General features: G+C 36.6%; 1 pseudogene; it reads left to right on the top strand.

Annotated features, from left to right (window-relative positions):
* The first annotated feature begins 19,734 nt into the window (after positions 1–19,734).
* On the top strand, positions 19,735–24,237 carry LOC121247284 (annotated as a pseudogene).
* The last annotated feature ends 383 nt before the right edge of the window (positions 24,238–24,620 follow it).

Here is a 24,620-nt window from a genome sequence, read left to right as displayed (position 1 = left end):
CGCCTCATCATTATTACAGCATACACACCATATGGTGCATCACTCCATCACATGGAGTAAACTCCACGTGTACTCCCTTCACATTATGCTACGCCACACAGAGTACACTCCACGTGTACTCTTTCCATTCCATGCTTATAGCACATACTTCACATCACCACACTACACAATGAACTCCACAAATGCTTACAACACAGTCCACGACCACACTACACATGCTACCCCCGTACATTGCTCGCTATCTAGCATGGCCAATGGCATCGGAAGCCACTCACTTGGGCAATAGCGGTCACTATATTGACCTTACAATGGGGGAATATCTCGGGGACCGGATCTAGGATTCTAGTGGGTGGATCTGGGTTATGCAAGGGTGGCCGACATAGTGGGGAGTCTGTGGGTGGAGGCTAACACCGTGTACGGTAGCGGTTAGCCACGTACAGTGCCTATTTTGGCCACTGGAGGTGGCTAGAGGTGCGGGTCTAGAAGGGGTTGAGCATGGTGGGGCTTGGAGGTAGGCCTGCAACCCATGTAGAAATTACAGGGTCTGGGGCCGATCTGACCCAACACAACCACAAAAGGCGCCAAACCGGTCCGACCCAACCCGAATAATTCGGGTAGGATTCGGGTCGGGCTCCTCCCTCCACCCCCTGTATCTCTCTCTCTCTCTCTCTCTCTTTTTTGTTTTACTTCTACATTCCAAAATTCCATATTCTTTGATCTTATCGACATAATAGGGGATAGATATGTACAAAAACTACTTATCAAAAAGCTATATAACTTCCACTTTTAAATTATAAAATATCAAGACTTTTACAAAGATGATCAATAATCGTAAAAAAAAAAAAAAAAAAAAACAAAACAAAACAAAGAAAAAAACAAAAAAAAACAAAAAAAAAAAAACAAAAAAATACAAAAAAAAAAAAAAGCAAAAACAAAAACAAAAATTGTGGATTAATTACAACTTAATCCATTCAGACCCATCAATGAAGCCAAGTGAAATAAAAGGCTTGGCTTCCTCATCAGTAAGTTCCCTGGACCATGACACTCTCCCTGCAAAAGCTAGCTCCTGGTCCTGTGCGCTTGTGCTGGCCCCCATAAAACACAATCCTGCATTCGCACCAAAAGACCCACAAAACATAAAAACCAGCATATGCATCCATATGGGAGTTTTGAGCAACCAAACATTCTAAGAATACTAAAGGAACATGACCTGGGCTACTAGAGAAGAAAATTCTTTTGCTGGAAGCAAGCAACCATACAATATAAAGAACAATCAACAATTGAGAGTAAAATTCATACCTTTAAGTTGACATCTGATATTGGTGGAGAAAAATCCTTTGAAATAGCAGACTTGAAGTCTTCAAGTACCCATGTAGATGACAGCAGGATCTGAAGATTAACTGAGTATTATTTACCTAATAAAATATCACATATAACAACAACAAAATGATACATCATACCTTTCCAGCTTCACAGCATCTTTTATTTAAGTTTTGTCCTCAAGATACAGTAAATAAATAAATAAAAAATCTTAGTGATGAGTAACAATCTATTGAAAATAAGAACAATAAATTGACCCATATCCACTTCTACCCCTTCTTAAAGATTGCTCATAATTCTCCAAATTCTGGACAAGCCCCACCCAAAGAACCAGCTCGGTGATTCTTCATAGTCACAGTAGAAAACAAAAGGTACCCGCAAAGCAGAATAACCCAGAAAGCTAAAAAACGTACAAAAAAAAAAGGTAACTACTAAGCCAAAATACAATCTGGGTCTCTCTGTACATATATCGAAGACATTGAAGAAGCTTAGATCATCCCCAAACAAAAGAATATACATGAATTCAGATATGGTAAGCCAAAATCTGATAAGGAAACATAGAGATCCCACATGATTTCGCTTAAAGGTGACATTTCACCCCAGCCACCTAGAGAAAATAGCAATCGGCCCATTTTTGTGCTTGCAATCGGCCCCAAAGAAAAATAGCAACTCTCCCAAATGGCAATATCATCAATGAAACATTCAAGAGAGACAATGACTCAGAATGAAACATGGAGACAAGTTAGATCTTAGACACAAAGAGAGAGAGAGAGAGAGAGAGAGAGAGAGAGAGAGAGAGAGAGAGAGATTACCGATGGCAAGATGTTGGTGGTGCTCAGCATGAAGACTAACGGACTGAAATGAAGTGGAGAAAAGCTGAAAGGGCAACAGTGGGTAGGGTTTCGCAGTGGGGAGAAGAGATTCATAGAGGTTTCGAAGGGTTCCCTATCTCTAAACCCGATATTAAACTTTGACCCGATGAACCCATCTTTATTTGGGTTGGACGGATCGGGTGTTTCAGACGATGCGGGCCAAAGACCTTTGTAAATAGGCCCAATTGGAGGACCTTAGCGAGGTTGTGGTGGTGTCAGTAAGGTGGTGCGACGGCTCTACAGCAGCAGATCTAAGCCATGTGTGGGGGAGAGTCCGAGAGAGAGGGAGATAGCGTGCGAGAGGAGGGAGTCTTGGCTGGGCATGGGGGTGCCTAGGGGAGGTCGCCGATGAGGGATGAGGCTTCTGGTGGTGGTGCAGTGGCTGTGGGTATGGTGAACCTGTGTGTTAGGGGGAGATGCGTGCGTCGTCTAGGGAGGAGCTATGGTAGCTGGGTTTGGTAGAAGGTGGCCAGGGAAGACTCGTGGTGGTGCTCGGTGGTGGCCATGGCTGACAAGGGCGATGCTAGGAGGGAGATGTCGTGTGGGTAAACCCATTTTGGGTTGCTCGCATGCAAGAGAAAGAGGGCTACCAGAGGGGCTTCAATGGTGGATGTGCTCGCCGGCGTGAGGGGAGGCCGTTGGTGGTGGCAGTGAGGCTGAGTGGCACACGGCGGCACTGGGCTGAGCTGAAGGAGATTCAGCTAGGGGGGAGGGGGTGCGTGCGGCCTAAGCTAAAGGGAGAGGGAGGAGAGAGAGGGAAAGGAAAAAGTGAGGGAGAAAGAGAGGGGCTAGAGTTTTAATCCAAACCCTTCATCTTGGGGTCTTCAAAACGATATAACGGTGGGCTTTAAATACTGATTTGAAAATGCATAAACATTAATTTAACTAAAAGCACTGAGAGGAATTAAAATAGAATATTATTTAAACTAAACTTTAATTTATAAAATAATATTCTTTCATCATTAATAAAATAATGAAGTCTTATTTAATATCCTTAAGAGAATAAAACCATCTAATTAATTAGAGTTTTCAACATAATTTAAATCTCATAATATTTTAAATAATTGAAATCATTTTTTTATTAAAAAAAAAAAAGAGTTAGGGCTCCATGTCCAAGAGTGGCCCCTCCCATGTTTTTTGAGAACCCTCACTTATGGCGGAGGAATACCGTAGAACCAAACATGACCCAAGGATTTACAAAAATATCAAATAAGCCATCCTTGCATCAACAAAAAAACTTTCAATGAAATTACAAATGTAAATATGGAAGTCCCCAATAATCTGCTCAATAAGCCTCTAAGAGTTCCCCTACCAATGTCACAATATGTAAAATACTTACACCGATTATAAGCACATTCTTTAGCAAGATAGTCCGCAACCATATTGGCTTCTCTAAATGCATGGCGAATGTTGCAATTCAATTCAGAAAACAATCTTTGTATGTCATCCCAATAATCCCACAAATACCATAAATTGCATTTTCCGAAATTGATCCAACCCATAATTATTTCAGAATCTGACTCCACCATGAAGTCTCGAATACCCAATTGATGTGCCAATTTTAAACCATCAAGAACAGCTCTACCTTCGGCCACAAAATTAGAAACCATCCCATAATGAGTTGCATAACTTGCAATCACTCAGCCACAATGATCTCTAATAATACCTCCTCCACCCGCAAAACCAGGATTTCCTAATGAGCTTCCATCAACATTAAGTTTACAAATACCTCTTCTCAGTTTTATCCAAGCCATAGCCTTCAGATGTTTTTGAGCAACTTGAGCAATCTTTCGAACTTTAGATGTGGAGAAAAAATATCCATTAACATCAACTTTATCCACCACACCTCTCCAATCCGTTTTTTTTTTTTTTTTTTCCTTCCATTCTATCATCACGCCATGCTCTCCACAATGCCCATGTAATAATGATAGGTATGATTCCTTGACAACATCCTGCTTGAGAAGATGCCGACGCATGAAGCCACCAAACATTCATAAATACATGTCATCTTCAGATCTGAGGAAGCTAAACACCCGATAAACCAGCAAAATAATTCCACCGTAACAGCCAGATCACCACTACATAAAATATGGTCACTAGATTCTGGTTGTGGTAACACACAACAATGACACTTTGATACTGGAGAAATGCCCAGCTTAACAAGAATATCATCCACAGGTAACACTTGTTTTCAAGCTCGCCAACAAACAAAAGACATTTTCTTGGGAACATATTTATGCCAGAGCCATTTTCTGCACAAAACAACCGGCCCTTGAGCTCTAATGAGCTGCCAAGCAGATTTAGTAGAGAAAATTCCATCCGGATTAGGCTGCAAATGAGAACATCAGTGCCTCTTCTTATCTGACCCGGCCAGGCAATTATCTTCCCAACCATCTCTTCTGACACAAGAGCACGTAATTTAGGAATATCCCAACCTGAATTAGTTAGGATTTCAGCCACAATTAAACCATCATCTCCCCTTACATCTTGAGATTCCGCAACTGCTCCGTCATCTAGCCAGCTATCAAACCAACAATTACATTATCCTTTTTCGATCAAAATTCTTGAATTTTTTATTACTATCGGCATCACTGACATAATGTCTTTCCAAAATCTTGATCATGTGGAATTAGAGAGAACATTTGGATGCTTCTCACCCACATATTTAGCCTTAAAGAATTTTGCCCAACACGATCTGTCATCCAGTAATTTCCAAGCAAATTTTATGAATAATGACATTTGAACATCCACAAGATTAACCCCCTTCCTCTACCAGCAAGCATATATTTTTCCATTTTTTCCATGATACCCATTTTCTTTTCTTTTTATGATCGCCCGAGCTCCAAAGAAAATTAGAAAAGATAGTCTTGAGAGCTTTGAATACACCCTTAGGTAAGTTCATAACAGATAAAACATGAATTGGCATACTAGATAAAAACATGTTTAAGAAGCGTAATTTTACCCCCAAATGATAAATTTTACTCTTCCAACCAGCCAATATTTTTTTAATCTTTAACAACAACGGATCAAATAATTTGATTGTAATCCGCCCCACATGCAACGGCACACCAAGATAAATATACGGCCATTGACCTTCCCTAAACCCCATTATCCTCAACACCTCTAATTTTCTAGAGAGCGAAAACTTTGAGGAGAAAAAAGTAGAGGACTTAACCAAACTCACCAATTGCCCCAACATTGATTCATATGCATGTAATGTCTTCATAATCTGCACTAGAGATCTTTTTCCTCCATTTGTAAAAATCAAAACATCATCAGCATAAAACAAATGAGAAATTAAAGTACCTCCATTAGCTTTAAAGGGCTTGACTTTCTCCTTCTGAAAATCATCTTTAATCATCCAAGAAAGAATCTACTGTGATAAAATGAAAAGATATGGCGAAAGAGGATCTCCTTGTCTAATGCCTCGAGAAGGTTTGAAGAAACCCTTCGTCGAACCATTTAGCATAACGGAGCACATAGGAGACCAAATACAATTAAAAATTGTTTGATTACACTTGAGGCAAAATCCTAGACAGAATATTACTGGAAAAATGATTAAGATATTCTTTGGATCGATTGAGCCTTTCAAGCTTACCTGCTTATTATCTTTATCCCTAGTCAACCCTTTGAGCTTCATTGAATTATATTTTAGCCTTGTATATTTCTTTCTTGTAAACCTCACATTCCCTACCCTATTTGAGCTTAAACACTTATTTCCTTATCTTTCAAGAGAACTAAGTTTACACAAAGTCACAAACTCACAAGAGCATGAAAGGTGAGAGAGGTAATGGGTCTACAAGTAAAGTTTATTATAGCTAGATTATCAAAATCATAAGTTTGGGGGTTTGAAAAAAAAAAAAATTGTCTTCTATGTGGCCGACAGTGAAAGGCCAACGAGAGTCATAAGTTTGGGTGTGAAAAAGTAAACTATGTGGCCAACAAGAAAAGGGCGACGAGAGACATTCACAAAGGCAGGCGAGAAGGAATATTCTTTAAAAAAAATCCTGATCTACAAATACATGAAGAGAGAGATACTTGAAAGTACAATAAAGAGAGGTATGTTGAGAGAGTCACAATGAGTGAGAAGAGATGTTTGTATTAGAAGTGAGAATGCTCTTTTTGTTCTGTTGGTGAGTTCAAAGTTAAGTTCCCTTACTTTGTTTGAATCCTACCCTTTCTTTATAGCCCTTACCCTAGCCTTACATACAAGCTTAATAAAAACCTATTGATCCCTGTGATAGTTTCTGTTCTACATTAGTGGATAGTGATTTGAAAAGCAAGCCTATGGAGTGTTTGGAGATTTAGTACTTATTTGCTTGTTTGAATGAGTACTAAATAGTGAAGCAAGAATGAGAGGTATGCATGAGTAGGAGATTGGATAATGTAGTAGATTTGAGTTTTGAATTAACTCTTGGACTTGGTTTAATGTGAATGATTCCTTTGAATTATAAACTTTAGGCAATCTATGAGAAAAAAAAAAAAATGAAACAACCAAATGCTTGTTTTAATTATCTTTTTCTTCTTCTTTGCTCGAAGGCAAGCGAAGCTTAAGATTGGGGGTATTTGATAAGTGTGATTTTTATTACTCCTTTATTTATGAAAAGTGTCAGTTTTCCTTCAATAATAAGCCTGTATAGACTTATTATCAACCATCTTTTAAGCTTATAAAACGGATGATAATAAATCTATACAACCTTTCCGTCTTGCATAAAATGAACGGGGAATTATTTTGAAGAAATTGAGACTTTCATTGTTACTGCATTGCACAATCCCTCCGACCTTTGGATGTGATGGGCAATTTTGGCATATAATTATTTAGTTTGATTCTTTAAGTGAATCGGGAGGGAAGAGAAACGTCGTTTAAGAGTTATAAATAAAATCGTATGGCACTAAACTTTCATCTGACATTATTATACGTGTAGAGCAATGAATCTAACTGTCTTGTCAGACCGTTCCCTCCATTGTTCATTTGAGACAATTTATGTGTTCTGAAAAAGACAAAAACTTCTTGACTCAGACTAGGATTAGTTGCAAGTTCAAATCTTCTAACTGGGAGCTATAGAATAAGAATCGTGTGCCCCTTTATCTTTTGCACATTTCTTTCATGTTTATTTGATTGTGACCCCATCCATGCTTCTTTTGTCTTTTACGCATATTACATAACACTTGTATTTTATGGTTTTTTATCATTGATTAATATTTGTATTGTTTTTATCTTAGTCTAATTTTAATTTTAATCACTGGTAATCTATTTGCTTGAGTAATTAAACCTAGTGTCTTGATGTTATTAACTAATTAGTAGTAATCTAACTGTTGTTATCAAAATAGTATGTTATAGTATTTATTTTTTATCATGGACTAACAATTGCGCATCTTTTTTATTTTATTCTAATTATAATTTTTATAACTAGTTGTTACTTCCTCCTCCCTCCTTTGGTTAGGAGGATGGGTGTTTTGTTTACTTCTCCTCTTTTGGAGGATGGAGTTTGGATGCAGGAATTTTTAACCTCTATTTTATATAGAGACTGGTACTCTCTTTTGAGAGTTTTATGAAATTTAGACAATGTCCGTCGCATAATATTTGTGTACGGGGAAGCTTACAACAGGAGTTTAGTTTGGCTTGTACCTTGAGTCACAGATGTAACTTCCCTTGAATGAATGAAATGATGTCTATTTCCTATAAAAAAAAATTTAACTAGTTGTTACTTCCTTGACTTAGTATAATTAGTATTTATTTGATTAACTAATTATAACTAGCTAGTATTATAAACTATGATAAAATTAGGGGAATGGTGTTTCTTTTTATCATGAAGTAACAATTATGCTATGTTGACAACAGTCTAGTTTTAATTTTTTATAACAGTTATATTTCCTTTACTAATTATAACTAGTATTTTTTATCTTATTAATTATAAATAGTATTCTGATTAAAATCATTTCCATATTAACCTTTAGTTTTTCCTTCATGGCATCCACATTTGTATTTTTTAAATTTTATTATAATTGTGCAAGATATAATTAGTATTTTAATCACTTTCCTAATTATAGTTAATGTTCTCTTTTTAACTTTAATGCAACGTGGAAACATAATACTACAATTTTTGTTCTTTACACAATTAATTATTCTAACAAATAATATAATAAATCTCAAGTAACACATAAGTGTTTGAATGACCACTAATCCTAAGCAATCAATCCACAACATGCGTTTTCTCCACAACATGCATTACTGCCAAGTGTTCGAACGCTACCTCGAACGGACGTTTGAACACACACTAGCCATTTGAACACTAACACGGAGGTGTGTTCAAACATGCACCAGCATAACAAACACTAATTAAGGTTTCTAAAATATAACATAACATACCATTGGTTTGAATCCTCACCGGCCATTCAAACAATAAGCCATGTGTGAAATTCCTCTACGGCATGCATGACTTACGCTCTCTAGCAGGTCAATAAACTATCTCTCTCTCTCTCTCTCTCTCTCTCTCCTCTTTCTAGCATGTCACTGAACAGCTCTCTCCCTCACTTCATATCCATCTCATTCCTAAACAAAACTCACTCTCACTCTGAATAAATAAATAAAATAACAAGATGTTACAAGCATATATCACATAAATTTACATATTAAACCATCAATAAATACAAGAAGTGAGAGAGAGAAGCTTTTACCTCTCTCTAGATTTGTCGCACGACGGTTTTTTGGGGAATGCCCAACAAACACTAACAGATCATCCCGTTTGTCTCTCTATCTCACATGGTCTCTCTGTCTCTAAGAGATATAGTAGCTCTCTCTCCCTCTCTCCCTCATGTTGTTTCTCTCTCGCCCTCTCTCTCTCTCTCTGGCAGACTATTTTCAAGGTATCCTAGTGGAGGCTCTCTCTCTCTCTCTCTCTCTCTCTCTCTCTCTCCAAAAAAATAGGGACTGAAAATGGATTATGCGAGGAGGATGGGAGCTCCAGATATATGATTTATGTATTCGAAATCTAACTTTTCCATTCAAACTCAAAAATTTGCTTTAGTGCGCAAGTTTGCCCACGCTTTATGCCATGGCATTTGCTGTTCAAACCGTATGTTATAAGATCAAACACATTGTCCAACAAGTTGTTACATTCGAGCAGGTAGCTGAGACTCCTAAATCCGCTCAAACATAAATTTTAAATAGTCTGAACACTTCATTGAATTGTTCGAACACCAAGATTTTCCTTTATCTCGCCTTTCTATGCACGCTTTATAGCTCAAGGCACATCTGTTCAAATAGAGGTGACTAACGTTCGAATAAAATAGCATAAAATAGCATCAATCCCTTTTAATGTTCAAACAACGTAAAATATATATTCTTTTGAAAATTCGTTCGAATGGACAAAAGTACCATTCGAATATCTGTTTCGAGCATACCACCGCATGATTAATGAAAATGTGATATGTTATAAAAGGTATGCTACATATATGACTATATATGCATACAGTATATGATATATCTACAAAATTTATAGTATATGATATATATATACACTATGTATTTTAGTAATTATATATAATACGTAGAAAGACAATATATAGTATATATAGTTATATACTATACAGATAGATTGTATAGTATATTATGTATAATACTATATTTAAATACTATATTAAATCTCAAGTAATTGATTGAAGGTGCTTTCAAAGAAAAATAAAATAATTGATTCAAGGTAATTATGCTCAAATATATGAATATTCGAAGTTGGACCCGTTCACACATAAATTCAAATGGTATTTGTTTTGATTCGAACAAAAACCACATTGAGAGGCATCTCGATTGGTTAAGGCAAGAAGGTTTCCCACCTCAATGCATCATATCTTAGAAATATTCACCCAAATATTCTGATATTGATGTTCGAACGATCATAACGTGAGGTTTGAACGGTTTCATTTACCTAGATATGAACTTTTCTATTTCATTTTAAAGGTTTGAACATTTAACAAAGCATTTAAACAATCATAAAGAGAGTGAGAAAGACAGAATCATACTTATGTATTTCTCACGGAAGCTAGGTGAGATAGAGAGGGATCACACAAGAGAAAGAGAGTAAGAGAGAGAGAGAGAGAGAGAGAGAGAGAGAGAGAGAGAGATAGTTAACTAGGAGATAGTGTTGAGTTGGGGAAGGTTTAGGGTGGGAGTGCTTGTTGTCAGAGATAGAGGGGGAATGTTGGGTGGTTTCTCAACTAGAGAGAGAAAGACTGTCATATCCAATGAAGGTTCGCATTAGTAAGCGTTCAAACTTGAAGTGATCTAACTGAACCACTATTCGAACAGTCTCATGTTTGGTCGAACAGATGTTCGAATACCAGGCCGCAAAATTTTTTGATCAATTATATTCTACTTTATGACCTTTTATTTGTTATAGATGATACTAAGTTATAATCTTTCTCATTTCTGTAGGTTTTAATTGTTGCTTGGAGTATTGATATAAGACTATAGATTTCGAGGTAAGTGTTTTCTAATTAGAATATACATATATTATTTTGTTATATAGTATTTATTGCTTAATGCATGTTTGTATCGATTGAATAATTAGTATAACTACAATGTTTGGTTAATTTGTATCATGTTTGTATGATACTTGTTTGTATGTATGGTATTTACCGAAATATCATGCTCTGCTTTTATTATGGTAACATTTAAGTAGTTAAGTATATAGATTATACCATATGTCTCTTGGTTTCATATGCTTATGAGGAAAATGTTTGAACTAGTGAATTTTATATTTCTTTCACATGACTGATAGTAGTTAAATATACCATTAGACCTGTTCAAGAGTTATTTGCACCCATTACATTTTTTTAGAATGGGTGCTACTAACTCATGGCATTTTTACTTAGTCTATATAATCATGTCCATGTACGATCTTCCTTAGCATTCCTCTAATTGTTCTTTGGGTATGCAATGACGGTGTGCCACATAACAGTTTGGTGTGAGCACAACATGCAACAAGCATACTTTGAGAACTGTGGGAAAATGTTTCTGAAATTTTATTGGCCATGATAATACACGACGTAGTATCTATGAGATATAGATAATGCAATTTCCAATGGGATAGGACCAACTACCCTCATTGTTGGAAGATCACTGAAGAAATTATTTTGCATTTTTTTAATGTATGTGGATTGATAAGTTCTCAAAAATTATAGTGTAAGTTGTCATTACCAATGGATAAGAGTTGGATTTGCCTTGGAGACAGATTGGGTAGAGACTAAATGAGATATGTGTCCGGGGTAGGGGGATTTATAGACTTTGCAAGAGGCAATGTAAACTCGTCTAGATGTATTAGATGTCCATGTTGAAAATGCAAAACACTTATGCAGTCACAATCTAAGGTTGGTTGAGGAGCATCTCTATGTCAATAGAATTGACCAAGGCTATAAACAGTGGGTACTGCATGGTGAACGGTTTGAAAGAGTATTTGTTCCCACTTACGAGACAGAGAGGGTGATGGTCGAAGAAAGTGACATGAATGCCAATGAATCATCAGACTTGGGTGACATCGGTGAAGACATGGATGACATGTTGGGTAATATTGATGCGGGGATGTTTGGGAATGCCTATACAGAGGGGAAAAGCAGTAAGGGTATGGCTAGCAATGATAATTTCACAAGGTTGTCGAGGACGACACAACAAGAGTTGTACTTGGGATGCACATAATAACAATCTAGACAATTTTGTTATGGATAATTTAGTCAATTGATTTAAATAGTTGAATGGATACAAACATACACCTCTTATAATCTACTATATTATTATAATTTAAAAACATATAAATTTGAATAGTTGAATAACATTTATAATAGTTAGTTTGATAGATTTCTCATACTATATATAGAATAGATTTATTTATAATATACTAAAACATATATTAGATAGCTTTACTTTCTATAACAAGTTAACTAATTTATATAGATTAATAGATTTGTGTACATGAATTAGATAAATGGGATTTATTTTATGCCGTTTGAACATAAACTATATTGTTCGAACACAATATAAAATGTTTGAACTCTAATATATAACGTTCAAACAACCTTTAATGACGTTTTGTTCCAATGAAAACCAATGTGAATAGATATCGAATCCTTCCCTCCTTATCCACACATCATCCATACTTGAAATCCCTCTTTCTCACGCCCATTCAAATATCCAACCACCGTTCACCACCATCTTCATCACCACCACCATCACACAGCTTCCTAGCCACTAAAAGGTATTTTGTTCACTATTGTATTTAATATAGCTTGTTTTCCAATGGATTTCATATCTCGTTTGTGGATCCAAAGTAAATGCATTATTTTCCAACCACCACACATGGTGGATGGGCATGTGAATGAGGGAGTGAGTTCAAATGAACTCACATAATGGGTTTTCGTTTCAGGAACAAGTTGACTTAGGCATTGATGTCTTCTCGAGTTCCACGTTCGAACATCTCCTCTAAACGTTCGAACTCTTAAAGTTGCCAAACATTATTAATTAACGTTCAAATACTAAATAGTTGAGTTCAAACTATTACCTAGCATTCAAATATACATTCGAACATAAGCTCTATCCATTCGAACCATATATGTTATTTTGGACCATATCATTCCCACTATGACTAATTATATTGTTTGAATGGGGTTAGGTTTCATTGGAACACCAACCGAATACATGTTTGGAAAGAACTTCTATTAACATATTGCTTGTTGTTCTAGTGAAAACTATATTAGTTCGAACAACAACCCGAATAAGTGTTCAAGTTGCGTCTTGTTTACATACTGCTTGTTGTTCGAACACCAACCTGAATACATGTTCAACTTTTCCCTTTTTCACATACTGCATGTTTTTTGAACGAAGACTACATTCATTCGAACAAAAACCCAATTAAGTGTTCAAGTTATGTTTTGTTTACATACTCTTTGTTGTTCAAACAAAGTTTCCGTTAGTTCGAACACCAGCTTGAATATGTGTCCAATTGTGCACTTTTTCACATACTACTTGTTGTTCAAACAAAGTTTACATTCGTTCAAACAACAATCAAAATGCATAGTCAAGTTACATCTTGTTCGCATACTGCTTTTTGTCCGAACGGAGTTTATATTAGTTCAAACACCAACCCGAGTTTCAATTCTAATGCAACCCGAATTATGTTTCTTGTTCGAACGACGTTCCCGTCCATTTGAACACAAACTAGAATACAAAATCTACTTAAAATAGTTGTGTATCATAATGCTTCAACTATTTATTGATCTTAACGATCGTTTTTTTTAATATGTAGATTTTATACATCATGTCTACTTCTGGATCGAAACGTTCTAGGTCATTAAAGGGAACGTCGTTGACTGCACTGAATTGGCATCTCTAGCCAATACTTATCGAGAGGACTGTTAAGCTCAGTGACTTCAACAACATCATTTGGGAGGGCAGGGGATGGGGTTGGGGGATGTGGTCCTAATTGTGACTAGTCGGGAGTTACCTATCCTGACCTGCTGTATAAGTTCTATCAGGGAGCCAATGACATAGGTGCCACAAATGAGGCATTCACCTTCACTATATGGGGGTGAGTATTACATTCTCAGCTGACAAGATAATAGAGATTCTTCACATCTCTCGTGAGCTCGATGCATATCCTACATTGGAAGTGGTTCAGCAAGAGGATGGAATTAAAGATCTCATGGGTCCCAGAGGATGAGCTTTCCAACAAGGAGGTAAGTCAGTTGATGGTCGAGGATACAGTTCCTCCTTATCATGAGGCAAGGCCATCAGGCAGGTTGACTGCACAACATTCTTTCGAATGTTGGCACTGATCGTTGCATATAACATAGACCCAATGAAGTATACAACGAATTTCAGCATCGATCAGGATAGATTCATATTATGATTGGCGAGAGGCTATCCGATTTATTTACCCCTATATTACCTGTCCTAGATCAAAGATGAGTATAAGTAGTTGTCCATAAGTAGTCTGCCATTTGTGTTGATGATCTCTAGACTACTTCTGTCTACAGGAGTGGAGGTCACTTTGTCTAAAAGTCGGCAACCACAAATCGGCCTAATAAATATAGTCATATTGGGTAAAAGTGCGAGTCACCTCCGTAGTAGGCAGCAGTCAGAGTCCATTGTGGCATGAGTATTCCACCCTCAGGAAAACGTACTACCGCCACTGCAACAACTAGATGTACATATGAGATCACTGATATTGTGTGCAAATAGGTCCGTGCAGCATTTACTGATATTGTGCGCAGAGAGATACATGTTGTCATTGCTGATATTCTGCCTATAGAGATCCGTGCGGCAATTCCTCATGAGTTGTGGATGAGCCATGTCACTAATATTGAGAGGAGCATGACGCCTCTTATTGATCGACATATAAACAGGGTGGATGTTCGTTTGAAAGAGATAGAGTTGATTGTTAGGACTCTAGACATGGAGTAAATTCATTAGTAGAAATTAACTTTTGTTTTGTGACATGTTATATATTTTAATATAGTTTTTTTTATCTAATGGTTTTACACAATGGATATCATGTAAAAATGTTTATACATAATCTGTTTTTATATTTAATGAAACTAAAACGATGTAAGTTCGAACAAAATTTGTGAGTTCGAACAATATTATTTACGTTCGAATGAAAATATTTCGGTTCCAGCAAAGTTTAATACTTCGTGCTCAAAATATATAGCAATTCTCCTGCCAAAATGTCCAAACTACTATTATACGTTCGGATAGAAATTTATATTTGTTCAAACGGTCAACCATCAATTCAAATAGTAAATCTGTTTGAAGATGATAGATTTTTATCCCAAATCCTTCCGTTCGAAAGTCATGTCTCTTGTTCAAACAATAATTGAACTGTAGGAACATTTTGGGACGAATGGAGAATTTCATCTCTAAAAGTGACATTTTGGGACAATATTAAATTCATTCCAAATTGGTTTTGTCCCAAAAGGTCAAATTTGTTATAGTATGAGTTTACTTTTGTATAATCCATTTGTGGTTAAAGTATTTTCCTTAAAAAAAAAAAAAAGTGTAAATCCTAGGACTTGGATAGTAATTTTAATATTTTTAACTAAATTCAAAATATTCTTATTTTGTTTTTATTTTCAAATAAGAAAAAATGGCTTTACGTGACTGTCAGAGTGGCACATATTTTTCATTAAAATTTCTAACGGAGGGACTAAAGTTCATCCCTAGAGTTTTTTTTTTTTTTAATGAATAAAGTTTCACTAAAAAAGAAAATACAAAATGAGGAGGTGAACTAGGTGCCGGACAAAATACTAACCTGTTATATATAATCCACACAATGAATACAACTAAAAATAAAATAAAGCAAAATAAAAAATAAAAAATAAAGCAATAGAATGAATCCAAAATTTTAATCCGAACCCATATTTTCGAGGAGAGCGTGGAAATGACCTGCTAGCTCTAAGGTTGATAAGAACCTATGGGAATGGAATCTCTTGAACCTACAATTAAATTAAAAACTCACTCAAGAAAAATAAAATCAAGCCAATAAAAAATTTAGACCCGTTGAGGAACTCGTTTCAAGAGCCGGATTATATGAAAATCTAGATCCGTTAAAGAACCTGTCTAAAAAATCTAAATTATAAGGAATAACGCCACAAACGTTATGATTTTTCTTTGATAAGTTCAAAAGTTCGTTCAAGAATAAGAGGAGATAAACTCAACTCACAACAAATAAATTCATCAAATTTCATAAATTGATTAAAATGAGGCAACAAAGAGCATTTAAAGCAAAACCTAATTAAAACCCTAGCCAATATAAATCTCCATCTTCCAAAAATGCCCCTGAGTAAATAGTGTTGCCGCGTCTACAGCAAGGCTATAGTATTCGGCTACAGTACTTCTTGAAACCCTAGTTCAACAAAATAATAAATTTTTCAACATGTCCTTAAATAAGCATCCCTTTAATTCCTTATAATAAACCCAGTTATTCTAAACTAATAAAAGAAGTCCTTTAAGTGAATTAAACAAGTTGAAAGCCTTCAAGTGCCCAAAGTCTTTAAGTCATGTCGTTGCCCTCTTCCATAACTTGTATCAAATGAATCAAAACTGGATTTTCATCCTTCAAGACCATCTTGAATGTTGGGCTCTTGCTAGACTCGTCCCAAGTGAAATGCACCAATCCTTGCATTGCCTCTTTGATCTTCTTGACTTTTGACCTTGTAATTGGCCCATCTAGAACTTACAAAGAATCTTTAAAATTAGGTCCATCTTGGTACTTATCAAAAGTGGTATCTCTCGTATTCAAAATCGTGAACAGTTTGCACTACTACTACGACGAGAAGCCATAGTTTTACGCTCGCCCTCCAAATCAATGTTTGTTAACCGGTTGTCAACAAACTCTCTCGCCCTCAAGGACGATATAACTATTAAGTAAACATTAAAAGTTAAAAGAAATTAAAAAATAAAGGGAGTAGTAAACGGATGGTTTGAAGATAGTAAACCTATCATTACCCTTTCAATAAATACTCTTGCCCTCAAGGACGATATGAATTCGTTGAAAGATATAAAAAAGGTAAAAAAAAAAAAAATAGGAAAATCATGTTTGGAAAACCGATTTGGATCGAATCGAATCGAAATATATTTTTTTATTTTTATATAATATATAAAATATTTTTTATATTATTATATTTAAAAATATCATGATATGCTAATTAATAAAACATAGAATTTTAATCATATTAGATACGTGGTGAAAAAAATTACAAAATCGATTAAATAGAATCAAATAAAAAAATGGAAAATTTCGATTTCAGTGCAAATTATTCGGTCCATATTTACGTGGGTTGGATTATAAAGTATACCGTCAGAGAGGCGCAGTCAAAAGCTATGTACGTACATGTATGGGAGAGTTACGTTTCAAAGCGTAACTAGCGCGTAAAAATCCAATCAATTCACTCACTGCTCTTTCCCCACTGTTAAATAAAAAAGAAGATTGAAATGTCAACCCCTACTTATTTGATTAGAAAGGTAAAGATTGGCTTTAATTAATATAGTAATGGCGCTTTTTTTTTTTTTTTCTTTTTTCTGTGTTTGTCTTTTGTATTTTGAACCCCAGCCGCAATAGAGAAGATTTGTTGAGAGAACGCCAGGAAATGTGCATGCGAGAATATATTTATGAAAAATGTTATAGACAACCGTCCTGGAAAATCTTTGAGAAATCGTAGCTCATGTGGAGATGAAACGTACCGTTACATTAGATAACTCAAAACGCTCTCACCTTCTCCACGAAGCCAACCCCTTTTCTTTCATTTGTCTTCTCCACTCAACACACCTCTCATTCTCTTTCTCTCACTCTCTTTGCCAAACCCAAGAAGTCATGGAGATCTCGAAAAAACTTCTCGATTGCAAGTTTCCCATCATCTTCGCTCTCACTCTCTCTCTCTCACCATCGTCTCCATGGTCCTCGTAGCACCCAGTTTCATCACCATCTTGGCTTACTTCTGGTCCCTCTTTCTCTCCACTACACTCTTCCTCTTCACTGAGATCTTCTTCAGCCAGACTTTCGTAAAGGGCACAGACGTCCACGGCGGCAACAAGGTCGGAGAGGGACTCCTCGATTACGTCGCTGGGCAACCTGAACATCCGCTAGAGAGCTTCCGATCTGAGTAGCAGCACGAAACAACAAAGCTCTTTCGTTCTCTAAAACCCACAAAGCGGACAACAGCTCATACCCAAAAATTAGAGAAGAAATTAGCAAATGGAATAAAAAAAAAAGAATAAAAATCTAGAAAAATTCATGAAAAAGAGGAATAAAAAATCCTTGTCAAAGCGCAACCACATGGGATTGGAAGAGGAAGGAGGAGTAGAATGGTCAGCTTCTTCCTTCCAATCTAAATGCTCTACAGTCGAAATGGGATTGGGCATTTTTCAGTCAGTGATCTTCTTCTTTTCACTCGAAATGCTCTGCAAAAATGGGTTTGGGCGGTAAAAATATGACATTTCCCCCCATTTCCTGTCATTTACGAGGCCACGATTGATTTCTGGAAGTAAAGGAACTTTCAAATAGAGCAACAAGAAATGGCCAAAATCTAACGCCCTATTCTCTGTAATTAACTAGTATATATTTGATGAAAACCCAAGCCAACTTGGGAGTGATAGGGTCAAAGAAAGAGATCGAGCAGAAAGACAAAGAGATCGAGCAGAAAGACAAAGAAAGCCCACGTTATCGTACTAGTAAGAGTTGTAAAAAAAATTCAAGAAATGGTGGAAGGGAGAGAAAAGGAAATGACTTTCCAAAGGACGGCCATTGTTTACAAGTTCCAAGCAAAATGATATTGTAGGTGTGGCCAGTATTGGAAATAACGCTCCAAAGGACAACCATTGTTGGGAAGATACAAGCAAAATGATGCTGGGTGTTTATCTTCCAGAACCAATACTTTATCTTCCATAACCGAGACCTCTTTCTTTCCCTTTCCTCTATTTTTTTTCTTTACTTTTTTAATATATTTACTGACGTGGCAAGTGCCAATTCCCCTACGGTTGCAACTGCCGGTTGTATGTAGAAGAACTGTATATTTATAGACCCCAACCGACCATTAATTAAATAGTATTGTTGCATAATAGTCACGGTGGTTGTGCATACATTATACACATTATGTGACTACTTCTAGTCTATTTATTTTTTTTCTTTTTTTTGGTGCAAAATGCACAGACGGTTTCTACCCCCCCCTCTCTCTCATCATCTTTCTCTCTAGCGTCTCTCTCATCAACTCTCTCTTGTCGGCTCTTTCTCTCTCCTAGACTCTCTCTCTCATCCCTCATGCTCTCTCTCTCCCATCTCCGCTCTCTCTCTTATCTAGGTCTCTCTCTCATCTCGGTCTCTTTCTGATCCCTCATCGACTCTCTCTCTCATCGTCTCCCTCTCACCTGCTCTCTCTCTCATCTTTGCTCTCTCTCATCGTCTCTCTCTCTCCTCATCTCTCTCTCATCTCGATTCTCTCTCTCATCACAATAGTAATTTTAAATTTGAGAAATGTGTGATTTGATGTATAAAAGTGACTGCTGCCAATATTTTACGTTAATTAAAATCTTTGGAATCCGGATGCCCTCAGTCAAATCTTCGCCCAACATCCCCCTTTTTGTTTTTCAACCTGTTCACTTTTCTTGTCTACGAGAGAGTCTGCTACTCAGAAATCTTGTGCTTTGCTCTCTGCTATATATTCTCGATTGATTCTATGTAAATCATCCACTATAGTGTCTCTCTCTCTCCCTTTTTCTCTTTCATAAGGCCACGATGGCGGCTTCCATTGCTTTCACGTCAAACCCATATATGAGCACAAGAGAAATGCTATGCTCCAACGGGAGCTCCCGTTGGAGCTCCCGCTGATAATTTTTTAATATTTTATAAATTTTTTTTTACTTTCTGATTAAGTAAATATTTTTTAATAATATTATAAATTTTTTTAATTTTTAAAAAATATTAAAAAATTGATGTAACAAAATAAAAAATAGTAAAAAAACATAAAATGCATTAAGGGGAGCCCAGCGGTAGGCCCACCCATGAACACAAACCATGTTACATTTTCCGAGAATGTTAGACCCCGGTCGCATTCTTTTGGGCAGGTTTTCTTGCCCAAGAAAGCTGAAACCTTGTCAGCCAGACACTCAGTTGTCGCTTCTCTTGTAGCATCGTCTGCTGTCGCAAGCAGGGCACTCAAAACGAGCTCGAGTTTGGCCCATCTATGGAGAGAGATTCAAGGTTCCAACGACTGGGAAGATCTTGTCGACCCATTGCACCCTCTGCTCCAGCAAGAGATCGTCCGGTACGGCGAGTTGGTCGCCGCGTGTTACAAGGCTTTCGATCTCAACCCAAACTCCAAACGCTACATGTTCTGGGAAGTCGGGATGGGGAGTTGCGGGTACCATGTCACCAAGTACATCTACGCCACTCCGGACATCAGTATTCCGATCCAAAGTGGTGATTCTTGCGGACGTTGGATTGGATACGTTGCGGTCTCCGGCGACGACTCCGTCCGTAGGCTCGGGAGGAGAGATATACTAATTACTTACCGGGGAACAGTCACTATATAACCCAGAGTGGATTACAAATCTAATGAGCTCGCTGACACCGGCACGCCTCGACCCCAACAATTTGCGGCCTGACGTCATGGGAGAGGCTGAGCTTGTACACTTCGGACGAGAGCTCCAGCAAATTTGGGTTGGGAAGTTGCCGCGAACAGCTTCTTTCCGTGGTATCCAGGCTGCTTACCAAGTACAAAGGTGAGAAAATTAGCATAACTTTGGCAGGCCATAGCATGGGGAGCTCTCTGGCTGCTCTTCTTGCTTACGACATAGCCGAGCTCGGACTGAACCACAAAGAGAATTCTAGCCGACACAAGACACCAATCACAGTATTCTCATTTGGAGGTCCGAGAGTCGGGAACGCTGGATTCAAGCAACGTTGTGAGGAATTGAGTGTCAAAGTCTTGAGAGTAGTGAACGTAAATGATCCAATCACAAAGATGCCTGGGGTTTTATTTAACGAAAATTTCAGGGTTTTGGCCGGAAGATATGAGTTGCCATGGAGCTGCTCGTGTTATGCTCACGTGGGTGTGGAACTTGCCCTTGACTTCTACGACATGCAGAACCCTTCATGTGTTCAAGATTTGGAGACATATATCAGCTTACTTAAATGTCCCAAACGACAGCAAATGCAAAGAGATAGCGCAGATATACTCAACAGAGCAAGAGAGTTGCTAATCATGAGTGCCCAGAATTTGATCATCTTTCCGTGGAGAAATGCTGAGAGCAATAATAGCAGTACAGTAAACTTAGTTCAGTCATGAAATATATATTGTATATACAGTATGCAAAACCTCTTTCATTTTTCAAATCCTCGACCTTATACTTTGTTTTTTAGGTGGGTGGAGGTGATTAATTTCATTGATTGTGTGTATATAAATTGATATATATATATATATATATGAATATTTATTTTACCTAGCTCTGAAAATAATACAAGTGAATGAAGATTTTTGTATCCACGCATGGACTGATGGTGTCATGTGCAATCGCGACAGCTTCAAAAACATCAATTGCTTAGTATCCATTCATGCATCATCATGTCTTGCTCAAGCGACGACTTATGCAGCAATGTACTTACAGATGATCAAATATGACTGATCTACAAACGCGCAACATGATGAGATGTCGTGGAAATGAAATATGCTCCGGTACCGAAGTCACACAATTCTTTCATAAATTAAAAAAAGAATAATAATCTTAGGATCTCGGGAGCTAATTAATGAAAAACTTAAACAAAGAGTATTTTCATAATTCGTAAATAAAAATAACGACCAACAACAACATTAATAATACTCACGGTTTGCCTTTTTACTGACATACAAGAATCACCAACGCACTACAACATATATATATATATATATATATATATATAAGGTTTTTTGTTACGACAATTTTTGTCCTAAAAAGTTAGAATTTCGTCCTAAAATATTTCTTAGAACGAAAAAAAGCATCCCAAGATCGTTCAAATAACAATGTCCCAAAAGGTATTTTGTTACGAAAATATCAATTTCGTCCTAATCGGACGAAATTGAGTAAACTGTTCGATCACGTTCGAACGAAATATTGTCTTTTGGGACTCTTGAATTTCGTCCCAGAGTCCCAAAAAACTGGGATTTAGTTCCAAAATACTTCTTGGAATGAAAAAAATGTCCCAAGGTCGTTCCAATAACAGGGTCCCAAAGGGTATTTTGGGATGAAAATATCAATTTTTTCCCAAAAAATATCATTTGGAACGAAATTGAGCAGAACCATTCGATTACATGATTTGAATGGAATATATTTTTTTTGGACACTTGAATTTCGAACCAGAATCACATTCGAATGTTACAAAATTGATGTTCGAACGTATTTCATGTTCAAACGTGTCCTTCGTGAGTGGTCGATCGATACCAGTCCATTCGACCAAATATGTATGAGGAAATGTTAGAACGGACCATGATAGGATCGATCCATTTCATATCAGTAGAATTTCTAACATTTAGTTCACTTTCGATGATTCGTTCGAACGGTTTTACGTACTATTTGAATGTTTAATTTCGATTACATTCGAATGTTTTGTATCAATATTCGAATGGTTTTACTCATCTTGTTCCAACGGCTTTTTCCCGTTCGAACGGTAACTATTTTATTTTATCCAATAATTAAAAACCAAATAGATATACATAATATTTAAAAAAATAGTTTAATACCCATAAAACTAGTCTAATAAGTGCAAACTAAATAAATAAAATAGTAATAGTACTAGTGTTCTTCGTACAGAAATAGATTCTAAAATCTGTACATATAATGTAAATCAGTTGCTTGGAGGCCTGAACTATTGTATAAGTATCTGCATTTGGAGTTGCACATCTCTCCTAAACTCTTCTTGTTGTTTATTTCATGCGCATCTCCATATTTGCTTGTTTCACCAATTAAGTCTCTAACTCATGCTACCTTGCAGTCAATTCTCTAATCTTGAAATTCGCTTTGTCTAATGCTATATAGGTATTATATGCAAACCTAGACGACAAGGAAGAGTTAGAAGACTTTACACAGCGACCCAAACCCCTCAGATACCCTGAATGTTGACCCATAACTTGTGTAAGAATTTCAACATCACTTGTTGAAAAATTCTGATTTGACTCAGATTCAGCACGTAGGACAACTATTTTATCCTATACACAAGAGAAAGAATTAATGACGTCACAAATATTCAAATATGTTTAATTAAAATAGATTATAGTACTTACGTAATTTTAATGAGCATCGGGATGAGAGCAATCTCCATTACGATTAGTATGTAATGCAGCATATAATTTTGTCAGATCATAATTAATATCTGACTCTTGCTATAATAGACATTTGTTGAGATATAAAGTCATTAGAATATCTCCAAATAACAAACTATATGCAATAAAAAAAAATAGCATTACCAATTTTTTAGAGAGGCTATGGAAAGATCTTAAACTTGCATGATAACGAATCTTCAACTTTGATCTATTTATTTTATTTATAGTATTTCGCTCCTGCATATAAGTTGTAAATATTAGGAAGCGAAAATTATAAATAGGATGGTTAGAAAAAAATTCATTTAATTTACCTTATATGATGAATCCTTGAACATGTCACAAAATTTTTTCCAATTGGAAGGTCGGACATCTTAAAAAGGTTGTTGACGTGCATCTTCCTTGTTCTTGAACTTATTGTAATGCTCATGACACCTCGCCTTATATTTGTAGAATGCATTACACATAAGCTCATCGACAGTCTTACGCTCCTCTCTCCGACCAAAACTTAGTTCGAAGTCATCCTTCAAAAAATATTTACACAAAGATATTATCACCTAGAATATTCTAAATTTTGCATATATATTAAACAATATTAATATAAATCAATTATTTAAACATTACCAAATTACTTTCATATGTTCTTGGAACAACTACTAATGCAGTTGTGGATCACCAATTGAAGTCTAGAGATGAGTTGTTGTCCTTGTTGAAGGAGAATATACAGAAGGTTCAGCAAATGATGAAGTTCTTTGCTAATATGGAGAGAACTAAGAGAGTTTCTGAGATAGGGAATTGGGTTTTCTTGAGGCTTCAACCTTATAGACAAAAAATAGTTGCTATGAGGCATAATTGGAAGCTGTCACCAAGATTTTATGGTCCATTCCAGGTGATTGAAAAGAATGGATCAGTTGCTTATAGGGTGAATCTACCAATATCTTCAAGAATACATCCTGTCTTCCATGTATCATGCCTAAAGAAGAAGTTGGGCCAATGTGTTTCTCCACTATCAGTGTTACCTCCAGTGGGTACGCAAGGAAGACGTCAACCTAAGTGTGAGGCAATACTGGAAAGAAGATTGAAGAACGTGGGAAATCAGGCAGCAACAAAAGTATTGGTTAAATGGTTTGGGGCACCAATCGAGGACAACTCGTGGGAACTGTTATGGAAGCTGAGTAATCTTTACCTACACCTTGTAGGAAAGGTTCTTTGAGGAGGGGGGAAATGTCAGGGTCTTGTGGACAAGGTCCTTAAAGGGGTAGAGATTGTAAGGTGTATGGATGTATGGGAGGAGAAGTTGAGTTCTGGAGGAATCATGATGCGAAGAAGGAAGAGAAGTGAGGGTCACGGTTAAGACAAAATGGTGCGCTTAGCTTTAATGAAATGGTGCAAAGTGTGAATAACAAAATTAACGAAGTGGAGTCTGGAATGGTGCGTTTTATCCCATTAGTGAAGCGGTGCGTTTGGCTTAGAAGGGAAGAAAGGCAAATGGGGTTGAACGGCATCATTTAATTACTCTTTTACATTCATTTGTATATATATTGAAGTAGAACTTATTGTTAGTTGTTCAGTTACCTTTTGAGTAGTTTGTCTTTT

Source organism: Juglans microcarpa x Juglans regia, chromosome 1S, assembly GCF_004785595.1.
Source record: "Juglans microcarpa x Juglans regia isolate MS1-56 chromosome 1S, Jm3101_v1.0, whole genome shotgun sequence".
In the NCBI taxonomy this organism is placed as follows: Eukaryota; Viridiplantae; Streptophyta; class Magnoliopsida; order Fagales; family Juglandaceae; genus Juglans; species Juglans microcarpa x Juglans regia.
The sequence above is the reverse complement of the archived record's forward strand: the minus strand, read 5'-3'. Positions and strand labels throughout refer to the sequence as shown.